The following is a 5,413-nucleotide window of genomic DNA, read 5'->3' as shown; positions in this document are numbered from 1 at the left end:
GAACACCCAAGTGACTGAAACTTTCTTTGAGTTGCAATGATGAATCTCCGGTGGAACAAGTTTGGGGAAAATGCTCCTCCTGAACATTTCTTTTTGGGTAAAAGGGGCAAAAATCCTTTTCAATTTAACCACTGCTGCAGCAGATTCTTGGTGTCTTAAGCACCTTGACAACGCAGCTCTGAACATGCAGCCGCAATTATGACAAGGGGTAAAGGTTCATGACACGCAGAGGGGAAAAAGTTATTTAAGTTATGACATTCGCTCACAGACTTATTAGCGTTTTGTTCAGTCAGTAACAGAGACATACCTGGGTTTATTGATGCAGATTAACATAACTATTCAGCGTCACGCAGAGCTCGAAGAGTACTTTGCCTCCCTTAAAGACGGACACAGCTGATTCTGTAACTGAAGCTAAGGAAACAGGCAGACGTGCCAGATTATCACTTTGTATTGTTCTTCAGTCGGCGAGTAACAGGAAAACTAACAATGTGGCGTTGAAAATGAGATGCACTGCGGCTCCGCTCAATATCAACCCGCTCCTTCATATTGAACTGAGGAAGAATATACATGAATAAAAGCAAAATACTGTGGATGCTGGAAATCTGAAATAAAAACAAGAAATTCTGGAAATACTCAGCAGGTCTGGCAGCATCTGTGGAGAGAGAAGCAGAGTTAACATTTCGGCTCAGTGACCCTTCTTCAGAACTGGCAAATATTAGAAAAGTCAAAGGTTAGAAGCAAGTAAAGCGGGGGTGGAGCAAGAGATAACAAAGGAGAAGGTGCAGATTGGGCAAGGCCACAGAATAGCTGACCAGAAGGTCATGGAGCAAAGGCAAACAATATGTTAATGGTGTGTTGAAAGACAAAGCATTCGTACAGATAGGACTGTTAATGGACTGAAAATTGAACAGCAGCAAGTACAAACATGAAAACAAAACAGTGGGTAAGTAAACTGAACAAACTAAGATGAAATAAAATAAACATACAAAAAAATGTAAAAAATGTAAAAAAGAAAAATAACAAAAAGTGAAAGTAAAATGGGGGGCCCGTCATGATCTGAAATTATTGAACTCAATGTTCAGTCCGGCACACTCTCGTGTGCAATGGTTAACACCGCAGCCTCACAGCTCCAACGACCCGGTTTCAATTCTGGGCACTGCCTGTGTGGTGTTTGCAAGTTCTCCCTGTGTCTGCGTGGGATTCCTCCGGGTGCTCCGGTTTCCTCCCACATGCCAAAGACTTGCTGGTTGATAGGTTAATTGGCCATTCCCAATTGCCCCTAGTAAAGGTAGGTGGGAGGGAAATATAGGGAAGGTGGGGATGTGGTAGGAATATGGAATTCGTGTAGGATTAGTATAAATGGGTGGTCGATGGTCGGCACAGACTCGGTGGGCCGAAGGGCCTGTTTCACGAAACTAAACTAATCGGTCAACGAGATGCTGTTTTTCGAGCTTGCGTTGTTGTTCACTGGAACACTGCAGCAAGCCCAGGATAGAGATGTAAGCATGAGAGCAGCGGGGAGTCTTGAAATGGCAAGCAACCAGAAGCTCAGGGTCCTCCTTGCGGACTGAGCGGACGTGTTCCGCAAAGCGATCACCCAGTCTGCGTTTGGTCTCCCCAATAAACATGAATGTACATGAATTGGATTTTGGCGCCAGTATGTTGCAAAAAGAGAAGAAAGAAAGGCACAAATGTCATGAACACTGACTTTACAAATGATTCACTGAAAAATTCTTTCATTTGCTGGAAAATATGAATATTGTGCATCTGAAAATGGGCACCATGGGATTGTGTTGCATACTGACCTGTTTTCCTGTATTTGCCTGTCATCTATACAATTCAATTTGTGTTGGATATCGCTGAGAATCTCATTTCAAGATGCGGGCACAGATATTAATATAATCCTACTGAAAGTTTAATCCTGGAACAAATCCTGTGTGACGTGGATTGCAACGTTTAGAGGGCTGTGCAGCTAAGGTGAGGAAGACGGGAATGATGTGGTTGATGATTGCATGGAATGCATTGCAAACTTGGGTTACGTTGCTTGATTTCATTCTACACCTTGAAATTCAGAAGTAAGTGAGGCACCAGGTGGAAACCAACAGCTGTCTCTGTGGAAGCGGGGACATGGCTTCCTAATCTAACCATTTGAACTCTGAAAACATTCTGCTGGATCTGAACTGCCCTGTATACCAAGGCCAATTTGTATACTTTATAAAGTGGAATGCCCAGAACTATGCAGAGTACTCCAGGTGGGGTCTAACCAGGACATTATGTAGCTGTAGCGAAGCTTCGCCCCCATTATTTAACTGCCTCTGTTACGCATTCTACTGCTCAGGTAATCACATTGTATGTTGCAAATCAGCAAAATAAGGACGCATTTGATAAAAATAAAGAGTTTAAAAGCACAAATATGTGTCAGTGCAATCAGTAATAATGAGAAATGAAATCCAGAACTTGGCAAGAATCCCAAGTGGATGTCTTGGAGTGGTTGGGGAAGGGAATCTTTGTCAATGATGGCACACTGTGCATTGACACTGCAGCAGCTGCTCCACCTCTTCCAAACTTAGTTTCTTAAGTGAGAGTTGACAAAAAAGGGAATTGGATAATTGCATGAAAGGAGAGGCAAACAAAAGCAGAGCGAAGGAAATGGGCCCAACTGGCAAGTCTTTGAAAAAACTGGCAATGGTACGATGGCCTGAATGGCCTGGCAATGTGTTGTGCACTGCTGAGCGTCCATTGCTGGGTCAATACCTCTGCAGCCTTGCAAAATGTCACAGTGGAATTGCATTTCAATGAAACAAGCACCACAAATAGATCATGACTGTATAGTTTAACAATACTTGCAGCTTCCTCAGCACTGCAACCGTGCTGAGTTTCTGTAGTGCAGTGGTGATCACGTTTGTCTAACACGCAATAGGTCCCCAGTTCGAAACTGGGCAGAAACATTTTCGAAACAAACCCAAACTTCTGACCACGATAGATGCAATCATTGACATTCCCCATTAACACAACACAATTTCTCAAAGAACTATTTCTTTTGCACATTGTGTGTACAATGCCTTGCAATCGCTCCTCTTTCTAGTCCTGATGCTGCAGAAAGTTCCTCAAAACCTAGCACTTGCACTTCATTTGGCTCAGATTAGAAGAGAAAGCTGCAACACTAGCTTGCTGAGTAACAGCTGATCTAAGTCTCATTTCAGACGAGGCAAAACCACATCAGCAATTCACTTTCGCCAGCTCCACATTCGTTGAGACAGGGGCACGCCGCAATATTTTGACCCGCACTGTCCAATTACTCGCTGCTGGCAGCAAGAGGGGTCTGCTGCCTCAATCAACAGGTTACTGGCCATCTCAGGGAGGTAAAATAGCACAACCCGGGCCAAATCTCCCCAGAAACCAAGCACAGGCTCAGCAAAACGTAGGCACATGATATCCGGGCCACTAAACCTCCGAGCAGCTCGGACAGAACACCCAAGTGACTGAAACTTTCTTTGAGTTGCAATGATGAATCTCCGGTGGAAACAAGTTTGGGGAAAATGCTCCTCCTGAACATTTCTTTTTGGGTAAAAGGGGCAAAAATCCTTTTCAATTTAACCACTGCTGCGGCAGATTCTTGGTGTCTTAAGCACCTTGAAAACGCAGCTCTTAACATGCAGCCGCAATTATGACAAGGGGTAAAGGTTCATGACACGCAGAGGGGAAAAAGTTATTGAAGTTATGACAGTCGCTCACAGACTTATTAGCGTTTTGTTCAGTCAGTAACAGAGACATACCTGGGTTTATTGATGCAGATTAACATAACTATTCAGCGTCACGCAGAGCTCGAAGAGTACTTTGCCTCCCTTAAAGACGGACACAGCTGATTCTGTAACTGAAGCTAAGGAAACAGGCAGACGTGCCAGATTATCACTTTGTATTGTTCTTCAGTCGGCGAGTAACAGGAAAACTAACAATGTGGCGTTGAAAATGAGATGCACTGCGGCTCCGCTCAATATCAACCCGCTCCTTCATATTGAACTGAGGAAGAATATACATGAATAAAAGCAAAATACTGTGGATGCTGGAAATCTGAAATAAAAACAAGAAATTCTGGAAATACTCAGCAGGTCTGGCAGCATCTGTGGAGAGAGAAGCAGAGTTAACATTTCGGCTCAGTGACCCTTCTTCAGAACTGGCAAATATTAGAAAAGTCAAAGGTTAGAAGCAAGTAAAGCGGGGGTGGAGCAAGAGATAACAAAGGAGAAGGTGCAGATTGGGCAAGGCCACAGAATAGCTGACCAGAAGGTCATGGAGCAAAGGCAAACAATATGTTAATGGTGTGTTGAAAGACAAAGCATTCGTACAGATAGGACTGTTAATGGACTGAAAATTGAACAGCAGCAAGTACAAACATGAAAACAAAACAGTGGGTAAGTAAACTGAACAAACTAAGATGAAATAAAATAAACATACAAAAAAATGTAAAAAATGTAAAAAAGAAAAATAACAAAAAGTGAAAGTAAAATGGGGGGCCCGTCACGAACTGAAATTATTGAACTCAATGTTCAGTCCGGCACGCTCTCGTGTGCAATGGTTAACATCGCAGCCTCACAGCTCCAGCGACCCGGTTTCAATTCTGGGCACTGCCTGTGTGGTGTTTGCAAGTTCTCCCTGTGTCTGCGTGGGATTCCTCCGGGTGCTCCGATTTCCTCCCACATGCCAAAGACTTGCTGGTTGATAGGTTAATTGGCCATTCCCAATTGCCCCTAGTAAAGGTAGGTGGGAGGGAAATATAGGGAAGGTGGGGATGTGGTAGGAATATGGAATTCGTGTAGGATTAGTATAAATGGGTGGTCGATGGTCGGCACAGACTCGGTGGGCCGAAGGGCCTGTTTCAGTGCTGCATCACGAAACTAAACTAATCGGTCAACGAGATGCTGTTTTTCGAGCTTGCGTTGTTGTTCACTGGAACACTGCAGCAAGCCCAGGATAAAGATGTAAGCATGAGAGCAGCGGGGAGTCTTGAAATGGCAAGCAACCAGAAGCTCAGGGTCCTGCTTGCGGACTGAGCGGACGTGTTCCGCAAAGCGATCACCCAGTCTGCGTTTGGTCTCCCCAATAAACATGAATATACATTAATTGGATTTAGGCGCCAGTATGTTGCAAAACGAGAAGAAAGAAAGGCACAAATGGCATTAACACTGACTTTACAAATGATTCACTGAAAAATTCTTTCATTTGCTGGAAAAGATGAATATTGTGCATCTGAAAATAGGCACCATGGGATTGTGTTGCATACTGACCTGTTTTCCTGTATTTGCCTGTCATCTATACAATTCAATTTGTGTTGGATATCGCTGAGAATCTCATTTCAAGATGCGGGCACAGATATTAATATAATCCTACTGAAAGTTTAATCCTGGAACAAATT

General features: G+C 43.6%; 1 non-coding gene across 1 annotated transcript; it reads left to right on the top strand.

Moving 5' to 3' along the window:
- Window positions 1-2,875: 2,875 nt before the first annotated feature.
- trnav-aac (transfer RNA valine (anticodon AAC)) lies at window positions 2,876-2,948 on the top strand. The gene has a single exon. It is a non-coding gene; the product is annotated as a tRNA-Val (tRNA).
- Window positions 2,949-5,413: the final 2,465 nt, after the last annotated feature.

This window comes from Heterodontus francisci, chromosome 22 (genome assembly GCF_036365525.1).
Source record: "Heterodontus francisci isolate sHetFra1 chromosome 22, sHetFra1.hap1, whole genome shotgun sequence".
In the NCBI taxonomy this organism is placed as follows: Eukaryota; Metazoa; Chordata; class Chondrichthyes; order Heterodontiformes; family Heterodontidae; genus Heterodontus; species Heterodontus francisci.
This window is presented reverse-complemented; position numbering and strand designations above follow the sequence as displayed.